Source organism: Anabrus simplex, chromosome 1 (assembly GCF_040414725.1).
Source record: "Anabrus simplex isolate iqAnaSimp1 chromosome 1, ASM4041472v1, whole genome shotgun sequence".
NCBI lineage: Eukaryota > Metazoa > Arthropoda > Insecta > Orthoptera > Tettigoniidae > Anabrus > Anabrus simplex.
The window spans coordinates 618,080,613-618,102,541 of record NC_090265.1 but is presented as its reverse complement, the minus strand read 5'-3'; the positions used below and the strand labels follow the sequence as shown (position 1 = coordinate 618,102,541).

Sequence of the window (21,929 nt, the reverse complement as noted above, 5' to 3'; positions counted from 1 at the left end):
CTGAATTGATATTTAAGAGCTCAAATTAACCATTTCTGTGCCTACAAATATATGCACTTCGCAATATTTAGTTGAAAACAACGTGAGTAACAATAAGAATGCTTACTTCTTGCGAAAATTTACCTTCTTTGGCATTTAGGGAAAAATAGTTGATCACTTTTGTTGGTTTTAATCCACTCTTTCAATGTGCTAAGGGTAAAAGCCTACAAACAAACCTATATTTTATTTCTTCTGGCAGACATTCGCATCATTTGAGAGTATTTGAAGTGGAAGTAGAATATATACTCGATCGTTCTTGTGGGATGTTAAAATGGCGCATTAGTTAAAACTAGCAGTGAATCATAAATCAAAATAGAAGGAAGACATTCATTAGGTGATATGTATATATAGCACTGATAATGATGTCAAAACAACTACATGTTCATTGAATGAAACTGTGTCCTAACATTGGATCACTGATAAAATGTGACCCAGCCGTATCATTATATTCATTCATAGGAAATCTTATCTCTACGTTCTACTTGACATTAGGAGAAATATACTTCTAGTTCTTGGTAATAATTACACATTTTGGGCAAAATTCAGCTACTGTTCTACGTGAGATTGCGTGATTTTCTAATAAATTATATTGATCCATTAATGCATTTGCCATGACTGTTTTTTTTTTTTTTCAATTCCCGTTGTGGTAAATGATTATTTACTTCAATCTACATAATAAAACTAAGGAAGTCCACTATTCATAGCTCTGTTTTCAGAACTATTGCACCGGGTGAGTTGGCCGTGCGGTTAGAAGCGCGCGACTGTAAGCTTGCATCCGGGAGATAGTGGGTTCGAATCCCACTATCGGCAGCCCTGAAGATGATTTTCCGTGGTTTTCCATTTCCACACCAGGCAAATGCTGGGGCTGTACTTTAATTAAGGCTACGGCCGCCTCCTTCCAACTCCTAGATCTTCCCTATCACATCGTCGCCATAAGACCTATCTGTGTTGATGCGACGTAAAGCCACTAGCAATATATATATATATATATATTGCAGTAATAGTGTGATTTCTCTCATCAATCTTCTCACGATGAAATTGTTTTTGATTTCAATTTTAAGTGCTGCCTCAGCAGTTTGTGACCGGAATAATTACAAATAAAGCACAGTCTTAGATTCCTATATAGCTGTACTACAGAATGCATCGTTCATAAAACCTCACGCTTGATATACTAATTTCATGTGGCTGTTTCTAGCCGAGTGCAGCCCTTGTAAGGCAGACCCTCGATGAGAGTGGGCGGCATCTGCCATGTGTAGGTAACTGCGTGTTATTGTGGTGGAGGATAGTGTTATGTGTGGTGTGTGAGTCGCAGGGATGTTGGGGACAGCACAAACACCCAGCCCCCGGGCCATGGGAATTAACCAATGAAGGTTAAAATCCCCGACCCAGCCGGGAATCAAACCCGGGACCCTCTGAACCGAAGGCCAGTACGCTGACCATTCAGCCAACGAGTCGGACCTCACGCTTGATGATACCGAAGGGTAATAATAATAATAATAATAATAATAATAATAATAATAATAATAATAATAATAATAATAATAATAATAATAATAATAATAATTATAATAACACATATCTGATCGACATTGCAATCCAAGCTCCTGATAAACATCCAGGAGAAATTCAGGTGAAGAAGTCCAAGAATACATCCACTTCTGGTAAATGAAATAAGAAATTTTTGGAGTCAGGATAGGCAGTAGGAGACATTTTCTATCAGCTGTATGATGCACTTCACGAACTAAATATCAAGAGTAACATCTGCCTTGAGCTGTAGAAGAAACCTGAAGTATTATGAAGAAAAAGAATAAGTGTATGAAGCATCGATAAATGAAGAAAATTCGAAGATCAATAGTATTTAATTAGGCTTGGTTAGTAATCGGAGAGAGTATCAAGAAAAGCTGGATAATAATAATAATAATAATAATAATAATAATAATAATAATAATAATAATAATAATAATAATAATAAATTGAATCTTTTGTATATGCATTATAATATGTCATTCGCGCTGCCTGCTTTTCATTTCTACGTTCTGTTTCACTCTACCAGCTGATAGAGATACAGGAACAATTTTCAGTGACCTATTACACAGTACAGGGGCTGCCTGGCCGAGACGGTAAGGCGTGCTTGGTTTGCCCGGAAGGACATGGGTTCGAATCCCCGCCAGGAAGTCGTAAAATTTAAGAAACGAGATTTCCACTTCCGGAGGTGCATATGGCCCTGAGGTTCACTCAGCCTACACTAGAAATGAGTACCAGGTTAATTCCTGGGGGCAAAGGCGGCCGGGCGTAGAGCTAACCACTCTACCCCATCAACTGGCGAGGTTAACAATGGTGGAAGCCTATACCTTCCACTCCTCCAAGGGCCTTCATGGCCTGTACGGAGGTGACTTTGCTTTGCTTTGCATTACACAGTACGTATCTGCAGAGAACATTTACATGCCGATATCATGTGGTAAAATGTATCAGACGTACTTTTCTCTACCCTTCGGAAGTCAGACGACCTCTACCGGGTCGATACCCTGATCCACGATATTGAAATCTGGAAGCGTCACTCTACCACAAAGAGGAGCTATGCAAAATCGGATGATAACAAAATCCTTGAAGAGCAAACGATATCAGTAACGAAATCAAGAAAAAATTGTCCTCTGTAGAGGCTGTCAATACATTCCATTCTGAGCGAATTTTGACAAATAATGCACTGTTACGCCTGCGTTTTCCAAATTTGTATTGTAGAGAGAATCTGTGCAGAGAGGGAATCTGAGTCTCACGGCCTAGGATACGTGTGTGCGCATTTTGCTTTACGTCGCACCGAGACAGATCAGCCTTATGGAAACGATGGGATAGGAAAGGGCTAGGAATGGGAAGGTAGCGGCCCTGGTCATAGTTAAGGTACAGCCCCAGCATTTGCCTGGTGTGGAAATGGGAAACCATGGTAAACCATTTTCAGGGCTGCCGACAGTGGGGTTCGAACCCACTATCTTCCGAATGCAAGTACACAGTTGAGGGCCTCTAACCGCAAGGCGTGCTCGCTCGATGAGTGTCAGTTTGGCGTTCTACTGTATTTTACCCTACCATCTGGCAGTAATACAGGAACTGCATTGAGCGACCTATTACTAAGTTTATGTTACTTTATCGAATAAACACGGAACGTAGGGCCAAAGATCGTTTACATACCGACATCATGCGGTAACGTGTACCAGATGGACTTTTCTTTGCCCTTTTAGCATTTTTTTGATAAATTCCTACTCATTTCAAATAAATTAATTTCCAGTTCTTTGTGTATTTGTATATTTTTTATGAAGAAAAGTGAAAGTAAGTTAATGAGAGTTTCCCTCTCTGCAAATATATTCCGTGGGGAAATGTATGGTGACGTATGCACAAGACGAAATTTCTGACCACTTTGAACAAATTTCATCTCATTTCAAATCATTTACGTCTGATTCCGTATGAATTCAAAGTGGGATAATGGGAAGTCGTACTCTGCGTACATATTACAGGATTTTTTATTTATTTTTTGCTATTGGCTTTACGTCGCACCGACACAGATAGGTCTTATGGCGACGATGGGACAGGAAATAGACTAGGACTGGGAAGGAAGCGGCCGTGGCCTTAATTAAGGTACAGCCCCAGCATTTGCCTGGTGTGAAAATGGGAAACCACGGAAAACCATCTTCAGGGCTGCCGACAGTGGGGTTCGAACCCACTATCTCCCGAATACTGGATACTGGCCGCACTTAAGCGACTGCAGCTATCGAGCTCGGTACAGGATTCTTCCTGAAGATATCTGTGAGATAGCGTATGTACCAGACTACATTTCAGGCCATTTTCATAAAATTTAATCTCATTTCAAATCAATAAATTTTTGCTTTTTTGACCGAAGACTCGCTGGGCAGCTAAGTGAACGCCTATTTATTAACGAGTATGAGTCGAACCAATTTATTTAAGTAATAAAGAACTAGGTCCGCCTCTGTGGTGTAGTGGTTAGCGTGATTAGCTGCCACCCCCAGAGGTCCGGCTTCGATTCCCGGCTCTGCCACGAAATTTGAAAAGTGGTACGAGGACTGGAACGGGGTCCACTCAGCCTCGGGAGGTCAACTGAGTAGAGGTGGGTTCGATTCCCACCTCAGCCATCCTGGAAGTGGTTTTCCGTGGTTTCCCACTTCTCCTCCAGACAAATGCCGGGATGGTACCTACCTGAAGGCCACGGCCGCTTCCTTCCCTCTTCCTTGCCTGTCCCATCCAATCTTCCCATCCCTCCACTAGGCCCCTGTTCAGCATAGCAGGTGAGGCCACCTGGGCGAGTTACTGGTCATTCTCCCCAGTTGTATCCCCGACCGAAAGTCTGAATCTCCAGGACACTGCCCTTGAGGCGGTAGAGGTGGGATCCCTCGCTGAGTCCGAGGGAAAAACCGACCCTGGAGGGTAAACAGATTACGAAGGAATAAAGAACTATCCGCAATGTATTTGTGCATGCCTATGAATGAATTATCGGCCATGATAAAAACTGGTGCTTTATCTCAGGTGTTGTGATGCAATTATTAAGTTTAGTCCAAGAAGTACCAGTCATCTTTCAAGCAAAATTCACGTTAGATTGATGACTATGACGCCCCTGTTCCCGTAATGAACATTAGATCATTTATTACACCCACACAATTGTAAGAAGAAAACTGTGTGGATAGTTGGTTTGGTGATCACTTCACCTGCCCAGGGTTGAATTAGCCGATCACAGTACAAGAACAATGTATGTGTAAAAAAGTTCTTTTATCTCTTGATACCTTTTGAGTTAAAGGGATAGTTTATACGTGAGGTATCATCCTCCCTATAATTTGACATGGACTGGCTTTACGTAAATTTCCTGGTAGCCGTCCATGTATGCACGTCACTTTGTGGGACCAGGATGTCAGCATTTTATTACCAGTGATTTCTTAGATCCCTTAAGGACGCCACATCGCTGTGTAAGAGGTGAAAGAGGTTGCATTGTTGGCATGCAATAGTGTACTGAATTGACCCGACAAATCGCATGTTCGGTGAGGAGCAGGCATTCATATGTTTAAAGCGTATGCAGAGGATTGTTTAATGCAAGATTTACCAATCGGAGAGAAACTCATAGACGGCCGAAAATGAGAAATACGGCAGAGAATTATTATAGGATGACGATATCAGTGAGTGATAATTCTGGCACATATTTTATGTTACTGCATTATTACCAAACATGAGTGCGTTATACAATGTTTTTTTTTCCAACAATTTCTCACATTATTATACAGCATGGGTTACGCGCTCCTACTACATTCTTCAAAGGCTACCATTCAAAAATTCTTACAAGACTGCCGTGCTGCAATGGTGCATCGAACGCCGTGACTGGAAAGAACAATCGAAGGCTATTGTGTTTTCCAATGCATTACGTTTCTGTGTAAGCGAACATGGTGGGTGTATTCCTGCTGCACAACGCACCACTGGAATCGCAGTTGCACAATGCATGTCGAGCTAACGCAGGCAGTGTGATGACATTCAGTTGAGTGTGACATTCGATTGAAAATGAAATTCCACAGACTGTTTCCAGTCATTCGACCACCGAGCTCGATAGCTGCAGTCGCTTAAGTGCGGCCAGTGTCCAGTATTCGGGAGATAGTAGGTTCGAACCCCACTGTCGGCAGCCCTGAAAATAGTTTTCCGTGGTTTCCCATTTTCACACCAGGCAAATGCTGGGGCTGTACCTTGATTAAGGCCACGGCCGCTTCCTTCCCACTCCTAGCCCTTTCCTGCCCCATCGTCGCCATAAAACCGATCTGTGTCGGTGCGACATAAAACAACTAGCAAAAAAAAAAAATAAAAAAAAGTCATTCGACCAGGTCAGGAATGGAATGAATGAAGCCCCATCTAGCGGTGGGGATAAGAATTGTGCCGGCTGCCGAAGCCTGTCGCACTCCTCTGGGGCAATGATCACTGACTGACAGATGAAAGTGTTGCTGGGATGAAAGATGACAGGGAAAACCGGAGTACCCGGAGAAAATCTGTCCCGGCTCCACTTTGTCCAGCACAAATCTCACATGGAGTAACCCGGAATATGAACCGCGGAACAAAGCGGTGAGAGGCCGGCGCGCTACCGCCTGAGCCACGGAGGCTACTGACAGCCGATTATCAGTAGTAATTACTAGCTGTAGTACCCGTCGTTTACGGGACAGTCATATAGATGTGCCAAGTTATGTGCCTCCACAGCTACTTTCCGCCAATATACAGGTATGCTGTTTCACGTGAGGCGCAGCAGTAATGAGACGAGTGGCAGCACAAGAGACACATCACATCACAACAATGGTCAATGTAATGCTTCTGTCGATCAGTTTTATGAGTTGTCGATATTGTAGGCCTTCACGCTGAGTTTTCTTCCAACTATGGGTTATTAGAGCATCTGACGTAAAGGCAGTCCTTCTTTCATGACTTCCTCTTGTTTTATTCTTGTGTGTGGATGTCTTGACGGTACTTTCGTTAATATTGATGAGCGTCATCATTTGAGAGGTTATTTTTGAAGTTGCCATAAAGGATGTCCCGTTTCTGTTGACAACTTCCAGCACAGCCAACTTCTTGTAATGACCTTTCTTTCCATGACAAAAACTTTAAAACTAACGGTACCCCAATTATACCGTCAAGTTCGCCGCGAAAAATATAGCATTAAACTTGATGGGATCACTCATTCGCAAAGACTTTTCAGTTTGCGAAGAAATTGAAAAGTACAATCTAGATCATGATGGAACAGAAAGACTTTGCCCTTTGCAAGAATTGAAAAGTGGAAAGTGCAAAGTTGAAAAGTTGCAAAGTTCGTTCGTGGAACAGGTCCCAAAACATAAGTGTTCATTTCAAACAGCACCTAGTTGGTCCCATGAGGTTGAGTGAACCCTGATCCAGCACTCAGTCTAGAATTTAAACAACAGTGTTTTAACAATGTCCTTCATCAGTGCGGTGAGGAATCTTTTCTACGCCCAACACATGATAGATATATCTTTCATAACATATCTCTGAACGAATTAATTTTAAAATGACACGAAGTTTCTTTTCGCGAGTACTTCATTACGAGAATATTTCGTTGATAGTTGGAGAAGGCTATGTAGCCTAAACTCCTATCTTTTATTTTTTCAATATTGAATACCACTGCGCATCTTTTAAGTTTTTTGGTTACTTGTTTTAACGTCCCACTGACGCAACGCTTTTCGGCGACGGAGGGATGGGAAAGGACTAGGATTGTGAAGGTAGCGAGCGTGTCCTTAATTAAGGTATAGCCTCAACATTTGCCTACTGTGAAAATGGGAAACCATCTTCAGAACCCCACTGTCCCTAGAATGCAAGCCCACAGCTGCGCAAACCTAACCGCATGACCAACTCGCTGGGTCATTTTAAAATTCATTCGTTCAGAGATATCATGTGTTGGGCGTAGAAAAGATTCCTCATTGGACAGATGGACACATAGTTCCGAAATTTCTTTTCACGAGTACTTCATTACGAGAGAGCATAACAACAATTAAAGGGGAATAATGTAATTGTTTCCAGGTTCAGTAATTGTTTTCGATGCAAATTTTAGGAATGGTTTATACAGATATATAGATTGGATATCGCTTATTAGTATGTATTTTGAAACTTGAAAATTATTTTAACCAACGAAGGCTTAAAGGATGCTGCTAGCTTTTCTACTACGTCCTCTTTCGACACATCACTAGAATATTTTGGAAGAGTATTGTTTATTAAAATGTTATTTCTGAATTTTTGGACTGGTTTGATGACATACTAGCACAGAGTCGGTGGCATCAAAAGTTTCATTTATTTAAAATAATACCATGATGAAAATTTTTCTTAAACTGTTTACAATGATTTGAGTTATTTTATGAACTCTGCTAAAAATATAAATACAGCAAACTCTCGATTATCCGACATAATCACCGGATAAATTCACACGGGTAAATGAAAACACGGAGAATACGATTTTGTACATTTTAAAGCACAACGAAACTTTTAATGCCCTTGTTAATGTATCTTACTGTCTGAACACCAATCTATAATCATCCGCTAATTTCTTTACTTATTTCTTTCTTTCCCCGAACTTGTCAATTAATTCAAGTTTTTCTTTTGAAGTTAAAAGTATATTCCTTCACTTCGTAGTCATGACTGCTATCAAAGAACACCAAGAAAGAACTGCTATACAGCACATTGCTTAGTGCTTAGTTTTCGAACAAAGCATGCCGCCAGCACACTTGAACTCTAGGAGATTTTCAAGCGCACAGTTCACACGTATTCAAAATGCCGTGCCAAAAAAACAAAACAAAACAAGACAAAACAAAACAAAACAAAACAAAACAAAACAAAACAAAACAAAAAAGAAAACTCGGGGTTTCACGGATAATCCGCACCAGAATAATCGAGAGTTTGCTGTTTTATGAAAACTAAATCACCTCCGCACAGGCCATGAAGGCCCTTGGAGGAGTGAAAGGTGAAGGCTTCCACCATTGTTAACCTCGGCACGTGATGGAGTAGAGTGGTTAGCTCTACGCACGGCCGCCTTTGCCCCCAGGAATTAACCTGGTACTCATTTTTGGTGTAGGCTGAGTAAACCTCAGGGCCATATGCACCTCCGCAAGTGGAAATCTCGTTTCTTAAATGTTACGACTTTCTCACGGGGATTCGAACCCACGTCCTTCCGGGCGAACCGAGCACGCCTTTACCGCTTCGGCCAGGCAGCCCCTATGTTATAAATATTTATCTAAAAACATATTTTTTTAAATAAGGATATCGTATGCCTCCTTTGTAAGTTATTTTGTGCCATCTTGAACTATATTAAACTATGAATGGTTTCCTGCGGTGCTAACTTTCTAAACTCAAGATTACTGGAATGAATTCCGGTGCAATCGGTGCTATTTCAGAGTAATTAATTGTGAGAAACACGTTTTAGTAGATTTGCAGATTTCAGGGTGTATCCTTTAGCATATGTAGCAATCGAAATAACGTAAACACGCATATCTTAATTACTCTGTATTAACGTAAATTTTATCTCAATGACGGACTGAGATGGGAGGCCTTTCCTTTTTTCCTTCTGTCTTTCATTATTTATTTATTTATTTATTTATTTATTTCTCAATCTGTTTATCCTCCAGGGTTGTTTTTTCCCTCGGACTCAGCGAGGGATCCACCTCTCCCTCCGAAAGGGCAGTGTCCTGGAGCGTGAGATTTTGCGGGGATACAACTGGGGAAAGGACCAGTACCTCGTCCTGGCGGTCTCACCTACTATGATGAACAGGGGTCTTGTGCGGGATGGGAAGATCTGAAGGAAAATACAAGGAAGAGAAGAAGCGGCCGTGGCCTTAAATTAGGTACCATCTCGGCATTTGCCTGGAGAAGAAACCACTTCGAGGATAGCTGAGGTGGGAATCGAACCCACTTCTACTCAGTTGACCTCCTGAGGATGAGTAGACCCGTTCCAGACCTCGTACTACTTTTCAAATTTCGTGGCAGAGACGGGAATCGAACCCGGGCCTCCGGAGGTGGCAGCTAATCACGCTAACCACTACCCCACAGAGACGAACGAGGAGGGAGGTCACGAATCAAAAAAGTCCAAGAAGTTCACATCCGATTTACTGGACCACATAGTAGGACACTCCGCCTTGGTTCACGAACTAGGAAGTGAGTGCAGTTACCCACACGAATAATATGTAGAACATACTACAGGAGATAGACGGTGGAAGTTATTTTGGATCAGAACGTACGTCAGTAGAAATCAGTTGGTGTCGCCTGGGTAACTTAAAAAAGTTAAAGATTTTGGTAGAGGTAGTAAACACATATTAGTGGACCGTGCTATGGTATAATATTATTAAACAGATGAACAACAATTGTGGTCTTCAAATTAAAGTGCTAAAATACATTCAATAACATGGGTATGTACATCATACATTTCCTGTACATGTATTTAATATTTGTATTGCTTTAAGTGTCAGTAACCGTGTTTCGATTCTAACCACATGGTGTCAATGCACGTTACATCTTTGAATTAAAAGTTTCCCACAACTTGAAAATATGCTTCCTCTTCTTCTTCGTAATCTGTTTATCGCCCAGGGCTGGCTTTTCCCTCGGACTTGGCGAGGGATCCCACCTCTACCGCCTCAAGGGCAGTGTCCTGGAGCTTCAGACATCGGGTCGGAGGATACAACTGGGGAGAATGACCAGTACCCCCCCCCCAGGCGGCCTCACCTGCTATGCTGAACAGGGGCCTTGTGGAGGGATGGGAATATTGAAAGGGATGGACAAGGAAGAGGGAAGGAAGCGGCCGTGGCCTTAAGTTAGGTACCATCCCGTCACTTGCCCGGAGGAAAAGTGGGAAACCACGGAAAATCACTTCCAGGATGGTTGAGGTGGGAATCGCACCCACCTCTACTCAGATGACCTCCCGAGGCTGAGTGGACCCCGTTCCAGCCCTCGTACCACTTTTCAAAAATTTTGTGGCAGAGTCGGGAATTGAACCCGGGCCTCCGGGAGTAGGCAGCTAATCACACTAACCACTACACCACAGCGGCGGACAAATATGCTTATAATGCTGTAATTATGTTACTTTCTTTCCAAGCCACAATTTCGAATCCTTAACTTTCGACCCTCCAGAAATTTGAGGACTTTATTTTTATCTTCCAGTGAACACAAGAGTATCGGTTTCCCAGGCAGTTAGTTTTAAGTTTCAAGAGCGTTTCAAAGTTCTTCATTATTTTACGTCTATTTTCATTCTTATATATAAATTTATATATACCTACATGTCTAATTCCATTTATTACTATAGATTAACCTCGTCGGTTGCTTACATTTTAAGAATTAAATAATAATAATAATAATAATAATAATAATAATAATAATAATAATAATAATAATAATAATAATAATGTCCGCCTCTGTGGTGTAGTGGTTAGCGTGATTAGCTGCCACCCCCGGAAGCCCGGGTTCGATTCCCGGCTCTGCCACGAAATTTGAAAAGTGGTACGAGGGCTGGAACTGGGCCCACTCAGCCTCGGGAGGTCAACTGAGTAGAGGTGGGTTCGATTCCCACCTCAGCCATCCCGGAAGTGGTTTTCCGTGGTTTCCCACTTCTCCTCCAGGCGAATGCCGGGATGGTACCTCACTTAAGGCCACGGCCGCTTCCTTCCCTCTTCCTTGCCTATCCCTTCCAATATTCCCATCCCTCCACAAGGCCCCTGTTCAGCATAGCAGGTGAAGCCGCCTGGGCGAGGTACTGGTCATACTCCCCAGTTGTATCCCCCGACCAAGAGTCTGAAGCTCCAGGACACTGCCCTTGAGGTGGTAGAGGTGGGATCCCTCGCTAAGTCCGAGGGAAAAACCGAACCTGGAGGGTAAACAGGTGATGATGATGATGATAATAATAATAATAATAATAATAATAATAATAATAATAATAATAATAATAATAATAATAATCTCTCCTCTGATACCTAAGCGCAGTTAAACACCTGCACAACATTCACAGCGTTTTACTCACTATACACCACATCATAGTAATAACGTGTATGTATATATGTTGTAGGTTACAAGTTGCTTTACGTCGCACCAAGACAGAGAGGTATTACGGCAATGATGGGACAGGAAAGGACTATTGGTGGGAAGGAAGCGGCCATGGCTTTAATTATGGCACAGCCCCACTATTTGCCTGATGTGGAAATGGGGAAAGCACGGAAAATCATCTTCAAGGCTTCCGACAGTGGGGTTCGAACCCACCATCTACCGAATAAATGTGTATATTATATACCGTGGTAGTTCGTCAGCAAAGTGAGTGAATGTGTGCGTGCAGCTAGTATTAAGCCAGAATTGTGTGCAGTATGACGGTCATAAGATAAAATCTTAACTCTATTCCAATAGCCAACTACATTCTACGGTTTCTCTGGACGTACTTTTGCAGTTTATTCAATGAACTCCTGAGGAATAAGATAACGTCAGCCCCGACCATCAAAATCTCCAAGGTCTACGAGGAAGTTCACTACGTTGCAACCAAGTAAACTAATCACCGATTTGATATCCTGGCGATGGTCCGTTGGACAGGAAAATGTGATCAGGCTTCATCATTGAACGTACAGTTCGATTTGAAACTGATAAAGATCAGTCATAGCCAGTGGACCAACAAATGAAACATGATTTACGAGCTCAGCTCTACTTATTTCAAACGCGAATGCAACCTTAAAGATGTTATTGTTATAGGGCCTTTGGTGGGCTGCATGTAAAAACCACAAAATAATTTTGTGATTTTATTACCGCTTTCTAATAAGCAAAAACGTTGTTCAGCACATGTGTCTATTGACGTTAAAGGGATCCCATCAGATTTTAAGAAATCATTTGTACAGTTCGCATTATGAGACCACCTAAACAGCACCAAAAATAATTCTTCTGTAATCATGAACTGTAATGAAGACCTTTTGGTATGGTACGTTTTGTCGACATGACAACCCATTAATTATAAAGTAACTAATTAGTAGTTTTTTTTAAAGATTTATAATCCAAATTTATCTGTGTAAACCTTTTTATCTACAATTTACTCTTAGTACGATCAATACTGAACGCTATTAGAGAATTCCACTTGTCTTTTTATATCTGTATAGAATATGTAGATGACCAAATTGTACTAAATTTATACCGTTATAGGACATCAAAAACTAAGCATTAGTCTGCTCCAATAACGATAGGCATACATGAAGAGAAAACGTCTATCCTCTTCAGTCCCGAGCTTGTTTTTGCACTCAATGGATTATAGTTTTCTCAAACAAATTTTGAAATGTTTCCAAAGAATATAGTATGTTTCACTAAGTTGTTCTATGACGTGTAGCATATAGGCTACATCAGGACTCAGAGCTGACTTTCCTACCGTTATTATTTTTGCTTTAAATTGTTTTGTATTATTATAAGTAAAGAAAACCACATGTAGCATATGCTACATACGGACTGAGGAGGCTATATTTTAGTAAATCTTCTTTAAAGAGAGCTGAACGTGTGGTATCTATCCGTGAGTCAGCTTATTAGTGGATTTCCCTTATGAAATATATCTCGTCAAAACAATTTCTTACATCTATATTACAATACTCTCAATGTTCTTGACGAAAAATATCGTCAGTTCTAAATTACGCAATTTACTATACAAATTTCCCAGCTTTGAATCAAGACTTTGATAAACAAAAATATCTCGTTCATCTGATATTACTTGAATTATACAAATTTTCTCCCTTACTTTTTAATCTGTGAGTTCATATATTAATGTTATTTTCATCCAAATGCTTTTATATTATATGCATGAAAGGGGAATAAGCTTATAAATACAAAATATGAATCTTTTGTTGAAGTTTAAAATGACTTTTATACATATATTCGTTTAGTAAAAAGTACAATTGTAAAGAAAACCTTTATTGATGATGATGGTTGTTTCATAAAGGGGTCTAACATCTAGGTCATCGACCCCAATCATTATTAAATGGTAAAATATATATGGTTAGATCTGTTATTCTGCAGGTGAAGATTTGCACATTAGTATCTGAAGCGGCTGGTAAAAAAATGTGTGCGTGTTCATTTGAATTTTGTAAATAGTTACATATTATTTATGAATCAATTAATGAAAAGTAGGGTTCAACGGTGATAAAACACTATTTAATTCCGGGGTATAAATTTAATATTATTATCTATATATTAAAAGATTTTACTAAAAACAATTTTGGCAAATCAGTCCGTCCGTTCTAATGAACCGATTTGCTTCATTTTTGTTTAATTTTCTTCGGAATTACCCGCCAGTGAATCATGATACACTGATAGGTCTCTAAGTTCAGCCAACTTCGAGTAATCATAAAATCAAATCATTAAATGATCACTCCATTAATTGAAGACGAAGGCTTACTCTAATCTGGAATACATTCTGTACTCAGCAGGTTGCTAAGTGACTAATACTTTCAATAATATTCTGATATATGTGATTTTCATCCTTAGTAATGCCATTGCATGCAGCCATGTTTGGTGACTAGCTGTCAAGCCAGAGAGTATACTGTACACTTCCTCTGATCACGGAAGAATACTATTCCCTGCTAGATACTCTTTGATTCTGTAACCTGTCCCGGCTTCCAAAATATGTTCAACAGATAGCAGAGCATTCCTAATTAAATATGCTGCTAAGAGAAAAAAGTCTACGTACAAACAGACCCCATCATGACATACGCCTTAGGCATTACCTGGAAACCCCTATCGAAGGATGATCTAGTTACACTGTAAAGAGTGAAGGCCATGTGTATTAAAACACCTCCCTGCCTGGCAAAAATCTCTCCTTCGAGACTAACCTATGAGCTCACAAGACAAGCGTTCTATATAGAAGAACTGCCTTCTACGACACAATACCAAGCTTTACATAAAGAACTGAAGGATGAAAAAGCTAACATATGGATAGATTTTTACCAAACAGACGGCATGATGACGTCAGAATAGATGAATTATGACTACGAACTGCGGCATATTTTAACGCGCTTCTTAGTAAATGTTCATAAAATCATTGCAGAGGGCAGGCAAAACAACATGACTACGACAGGCATATAAAGACGAGTTTTTTGACCTATTTACAAGGAATGCTGCGGAGAAGCACGAGTTCTCTAGTTAGTATTTTGAATTTATTTTGCACTAACTATTTTTGAGACTTTTAGGGGATGAAAATTCAGGTTGTATGTTTCACCAAGAGGAAAAATTACTTAAATTACTTAAACAAAGATTAAAGATTCCGTTACATGGTTATGGGAGTATTTTGGTGTTGTAGTAAGGACGTAGAAGAGAGGGCGTATAATCTCTGGTAAGTGTATGGTTCCAGTGAATGGCATTATTTGATACGAGAACTGGAAAAGATCTAAAGGAAAGGAGCACGATTTTTTCTGGGTGATTTCCGACAATGGTGTTGCAAACTTCGGGATGGGAATGCTTGGGAGTAAGGAGACGAGCTGCTCGACTAAGCGGAATGTTCCTAAGTGTCAGCGGGGAAATGGCGTGGAATTACATTAGTAGAAGAATAAGCTTGAGTGGAGTTCTTAAATGTAGGAAGGTTAATAATATGAAGATAAAATTGGAATTCAGGAGGACAAATTAGGGCAAATATTCAGTTATAAGAAGAGAAATTAGGGAAAATAATTTATCACGGAAAATGTTAAATAATTTACAAGTTCTTTGAAGTCCTAGTCCTTGCCTGTCCCATCGTCGCCATAAGACCTATCTGTGTCCGTGCGACGTAAGGCAACTAGCAAAATAATAATAATAATAATAATAATAATAATAATAATAATAATAATAATAATAAAATGTTCTCGTGTTCTTTGAGGAGTGCGTATCATTTCAGGCACATACCCACAGGAGATGAGCTTCGTGTACATGTTTAACCACATTCCAGCCTACCCAGTCTATCTTACATCTCTGGCAATACCGTAATTCAAAGCCAGGCCCGGCGAGGATGGCAGCTAATAGCGCTAGCCGTTATGCTACGAAAGTTGACTATAACAAAAGTAGTGTTTGCATAGTAAATAAGAAGGAAATGCATAAAATTCACACAAAACTGATTAATACAAAAACATAATAACCAGATGGCAGAGATAAATGTAGGTATTAAATGTATGCTATAATTTCACATTAACGGAGATTGGAGTTACATAGCGAAATTCTGTTTTCAAGTAAACTTGACATCCGGGGAAATTATATTTACTCAAATTTCAGTCCTGACACGTAAGTAATAATTTCTCCACTTACTTACTTATAATGGAATTAACTAACTCTGTCTGCTTATCATTACGCTACTCGTTGGCTGAACGGTCAGCGTACTGGCCTTCGGTTCAGAGGGTCCCAGATTCTATTCCCGGCCGGGTCGGGGATTTTAACCTGAATTGGTTAATTCCCATGGCACGGGGGCTGGGTGTATGTGTTGTCTTCATCATGATTTCATCCTCATCATGACGCACAGGTCGCCTATGGGTGTCAATGTGAAAGACCTGCACCTGGTAAGCCGAACCCGTCCTGGGATATCCCGGCATTAAAAGCCATACGATATTTCATTTCATCATTACGCTAACTGTAATGTAGGCCTACTCGTATATACAGTATATAGTATATCTTCGAATAAGTACCTTCCTCTCACAGAAGCTTCTTTTTAATGCAAAAGATAAGGGCAAAAGATCCACATGGGTTGACGTCCCGAACAAATAGCATTTTTTAAAAATGCAAAAGGTTATGACTTTGATATATCTCACATGAAGAATCTAATCATTATCATTACGTTAGTTATCTAATTCCTGGCACCCGTTTGATTCTTTCACTTCAAAAACTTGTTACTTAAATGCAAAGTCTTCTATTATTATTATTATTATTATTATTATTATTATTATTATTATTATTGATATTAATATATTATCTTAGAAGTGAAGCTTCCACGGTGTGAAGAATTATTTAATTTATTTTCCGGGTTGAACCGTGTTGTACTTGTACGCATATCACGTACGTCGGCAAACTGTACGTGATATGCGTACAAGTACAACACGGTTCAACCCGGAAAATAAATTAAATAAATTATTATTATTATTATTATTATTATTATTATTATTATTATTATTATTATTATTACAAATTCCTTCAACTTATCCGTTGGCTTAATGGTCAGCATACTCACTTCGGTTGAGGAAATTCCACGATCAAAACCCGGTCTGGTCAGTGTCATTAGTTGTGTATAATTCCTCTCGCTGGATCCCTGAATCTTCTTCATCTTTGCACCCTTCTTCATGTCTTACACAACACACAGCTCTGCATACAACCACAAGAACAGGTAATAACCGAATACAGCCCTCTACACACGGTGAGCGTCAGGAAGGATATCCGGCCATAAAATAGGGCAAAGTCTACGTATGAGACATGGATTGCACCCACAATATATCTGGTATGGCAAAAGTGGCGAAGAGTAAAAATTAATATACCATATTCATTTGTTTCTATGAAATGAAATGGCGTATGGCTTTTAGTGCCGGGAGTGTCCGAGGACAAGTTCGGCTCGCCAGATGCAGGTCTTTTGATTTGACACCCGTAGGCGACCTGCGGGTCATGATGAGGATGAAATGATGATGAAGACGATACATACACCCAGCCCCCCTGCCAGCGAAATTAACCAATTAAGGTTAAAATTCCCCACCCCGCCGTGAATCGAACTTGGGACCCCTATGGCCAAAGGCCAACACGCTAACCATTTAGCCACGGAGCCGGACATTTGTTTCTATCTAAATAGGGATTTATTTATTGTTTATATTGATCACCTGGCTGAAGAAATTTAAATGTAAACACTTGTTGACTTCCTGTTAAACCAAAGCTATTACTTAATTTCTAAAGACATTCAAAACTATGACTTTTAAACAAATCTTTATGAATGAAACTATGATTCTGAATATTTTTACCTTAGAAGCAGCATGTACTTGGTGCGTGGATTCAGCCTCCAGACATGGGAAGTGGTGTTTTTGCGACCACTGCTATGCACGGTTATGCTCGAGTAAGATGTCGCATGTGGGCAAGGCGAGGAGATAACCTCAAGATGACATCAGATGCGAGTTGGCAACGGCCTGCTGTCAAGTCGAGGCGCCTACAATGTGCTGGTCCATTAATGGAGCTGCTTATGAAATAGGAGCAGTGAGACAACATAAAGAGGCTAACCAGCATACAGTTAAATTGATATGAAACTCGAGTGGACTGATTATCACGTCTGTAAATATAACTGTCAAAGTATGCTTCCTTACACTGAACGGGAAATTTTAGTGCATCGAATAATTAGCATCAACTTTTGTGTATAACGTCCCGTGCTATGGTCTTTATTGTTATAAGCCGCGTTTGCACCGAACGTTAACAACAAATTGCTGTGAATTTTTGTTACCAACACGTTTTAGCAAGAGGCTAGCTGATGTACCCGTGCTTCGCTACGGAATTAGACTGTCTTTGTGGTTTTCCCAACTGAAGTCAACATAGATCATTACAATGACGTCAGTATAAAAGTAGGGATTAACGGCAATGTTATCATGGTAAAATACTCGATAAAATGAAAAAACGCACATTTTCTCAATTTTAATGAACAGTAGGCTACTACGCCGATCCAACAGTTTAAAGTTCCAGAGCTGGAAAGACCAGGAAGCAGACAGCCGCGAACACTCCTCTGTCATTATTCCGTTAAATGTGCGCACTGCTCATTCTAATCAATGTCTCAGAGTAGGGATTAAATAACTGGAATGCTATGATAAACCAGTGTGTTACTTACCAGCAGTATCAGAAAATTTATGAACCAGAGGAAAGAGAGATCTAACTTCCCAACTACTTCCGACAATATTTAGGCACACTGTTATACTTGGTGCGTAGCAGTAATCCCATCTATCGGAGATGAGTGGCAGCAGAAGACACAAAGCACATCGCAACAAACAATGGTCAATGTAATGTTATTGTTGATCAATTTTGTGAGCTCCTTATATCGTAGGCCTTCACATTTAGTTTTCATCCGACAAAATTACTTATAGTGTAGACTGTAGTTCCTTATTCCCTGACTCTGCATACTAATTTTCATCAAAACCTCTTTACCCATTTTCTCGTGACTCGGCGCTGATGTGGAGTTAGTGACAATAATACAAATGAATGAATATCTCCGTTATCATAACCGGTACGGTAAAAATGTTAAGACATATTCAGCGTCAATATAATTATTTATGACTTAGACTGTGGATACTTATTTCCCGACTTTACATACCGATTTTCATTAAATTCTCTTCAGCAGTTTTCTCTTCATGGCGTGCATACATGCATACATACATGCATACATACATACATACATACATACATACAGACAGACAGACAGACAGACAGACAGACAGACAGACAGACAGACAGACAGACAGACAGACAGACAGACAGACAGACAGACAGACAGACAGAAATTACGGAAAATTAAAAAGTGAATTTCCTTGTTAATTACATGACCGATACAGAAATACAATTATTTTTAAATTCTGAGCAATGTACAGACAAAACTCTTATTTTATATAATATACAGATGTTGGCAAAAAAAGTTGGTAACAGAGCACAAACGCGACTATTACTAAACATTACAAAAATGTGTTCGTAACATTCAGTGTAAACTCTGATTAACATGTGTTGGTAACAAATGTTGCTATTATTCTTACCTATCTTATAGATACACGGGACATCTGTAGGTAACGTGACATGTTGATGACAACTTCACAGTGCTTTCCGAAACATTACCGATATTTGTTTGTATTATAAGTTGGTAATATTAGTGTAAATTCGCGTTACTCCTTTAACATATATTTGTTGAATACGCACCTTAACTATAAACCTCCGTAATTATGCTGTGTTAGAAAAGCGGCAAACAATGTTTAGGGCAATTTGTAGAAATATCTTCTAAACCACTTACAGTGTAAGTGGGAGAAAGTGCAGTATTTTATTTGTAAAGTGTTGGTAAACCAATGTGAATTAACTAGACAAGTACATTCTCCGGGATAATGCGCTCCGTCCCTTCAATCGTTCTCCTGTTCAGGAATTCTTCTGCCGACCATTATCTTTGTGAGAGGAAGTACACACAAGATCACGTAAGGACACTTTGCGTAACAGTTAATATCAAAACGACAATTACAAGGGATAAAACACGATTTTGCCTGTCATAAGAGGTGACTAAATGGGGCCCAGGGCGACCACGGCTTCCCTAACTGAGCCTGGCATCCCTTCCATTTGTGTCAGGCTACGTGCCTACATCTTTCCTATCCAACCTCCCTTGGTTAGTTCTTGTTCTTTTTTTTGGTCCCGAGGGTACTAGGTTTTCGAGACCTACAGAGTCTTTCATTTTCACACCCTTTGTGGCTCTTCCCTTTATTTTGTCGATACCTTCATTCTTCGAAGTATCGGCCCTCTTCCACTCTTCCCTTCTAATAATATTATTGTTTAACGTCATACTAACTGCCCTTGACGGTTTTCGTAGACGCCGAGGTGCCAAAATGGCACCGCAGGATTTCTTTACCGCGCCAGTGAATCTCGAGGCTGACGTATCTGAGTACATTCAAATACCAGTAGACTGAGCCAGAATCGAACCTGCCAGGGTGATTCAGAAGACCAGCGCCTCAACCGTCTGAGCCACTCAGCCCGGCATTTTTCTTTTTCCTTCTGATTAGTATTAGTAGAAGATGCTTGCCCGGTTGCACTTCCCCTTAAAACAATAATCACCACCATTATCTTTCTGTAGTGTTCATATGGAATGAGGTCATATGCCGTTGTTAATGTGGTCCGCTCGCTGGATTTGAACGTTAAGCCTTGAGCAGACCGCTTGATGTTATTAGACAGGAGTAGGCTATGTACCGACGCCGGGTTTAATCCTCTCTCTTTCTATTAACGTATATCATGTCATTCATTTAATCTTATTAACTCTTCTGATGGGGTTGACGTCTGGAATGTCATCCGGTCGTAAAAACTCGCTGCGAAGATTCACTTCACACCAAACCCCGTAGAGAAAAGGGACAAGGGTTGGACACACACACACACACACACACACACACACACACACACACCCCAAATATTACCGGCATGTACATGACATACAGTGATTACAGTACAGTAATAAACGTACTTTGCATTAATTAAGTCCTTATATAAAAAACAAACTCCATGGCGCAACAGCCCCGAAGGGCCATGGCCTACCAAGCGACCGCTGCTCAGCCCGAAGGCCTGCAGATTATGAAGTGTCTTGTGGTTAGCCCGACGAATCCTCTCGGCCGTTATTCTTGGCTTTCTAGAGCGTGGTTGCCATCTCACCGTCAGATAGCTCCTCAATTGTAATCAAGTAGGCTGTGTGGACCTCGAACCAGCCCTCAGATCCAGGTACAAATCCCTGACCTGGCCAGGAATCGAACCCGGGACCTCCGGGTAAGAGGCTGGCACGCTACCAGTACACCGCTTTGAAATATATACCAAATGTTTATTTTCTATAAACTCAGAAATTATCGCTTGAGTCCTGTATCCCTCTGGTCCTGAGAGTGATGCCTTACTGAGATAGTCCTGTATGCATATATCAACCAGGCTTGCTTAATATCTTCAAAATGCTACCAGAGACTTCGGTTCTTGAAACATATCTCAAGGAATAGTTGAAATAAAATTAAAGGTAATCGTGAAATATATATAACTACTGAGTTACGAAGTAACCACATCCCTCAACTGTGTGCCTGTCAATTGACATTTATTTTCCAAATTCATAAGCAATGTTATCAAGGTTAGTTCTCAAAAATGAATATTAATTTCACGTAGACAAACAATCGCAGGAGTGAATTGTAAATAAATTACAGGGAAACACTTAACGCCTTCTAGATGTTCCCTTATTTCCTTATGTGCGAAGCAACAAGTGTGTTTGCCAGACCTGTCCCAATTACCAAGCAATAACTGCTGTCTACTTGGAGGGAAGTTCTCGACTACTGAAGACCAATTAAACCCGGAGGTCACACTCATTTAATGCTGTCTGACATCATTCTCGTGTTTTCTGTCTACTCCGAACTGCAGACCATGCAACTGCACTCTGCTCCCTCCTTATGTTTCACCCAACATAGGGACTGCAGATAATTTGTCCGCCCATTAATGCAATTCCATTCTTATCCTTTTTTTTTTTTTTTTTTTTTTGCTAGTTGCTTTACGTCGCACCGGCACAGATAGGTCTTATGGCGACGATGGGACGGGAAAGGGCTAGGAGTGGGAAGGAAGTGGCCGTGGCCTTAATTAAGGTACAGCCCCAGCATTTGCCTGGTGTGAAAATGGGAAACCACGGAAAATCATTTTCAGGGCTG

The 21,929-nt window shown here is 40.4% G+C and overlaps 1 protein-coding gene across 1 annotated transcript in view; it reads right to left on the bottom strand.

The window, feature by feature from the left end:
- LOC136871077 (chaoptin) overlaps positions 1 to 17,699 on the bottom strand; it is a 48,620-nt gene extending 30,921 nt beyond the window's left edge. Inside the window, exon 1 of the mRNA XM_067144958.2 lies at positions 17,511 to 17,699. The gene's annotated coding sequence lies outside the window, so the exon portion shown is untranslated. The remainder of the gene's footprint in view (positions 1 to 17,510) is intronic.
- Between the last annotated feature and the right edge of the window lie 4,230 nt (positions 17,700 to 21,929).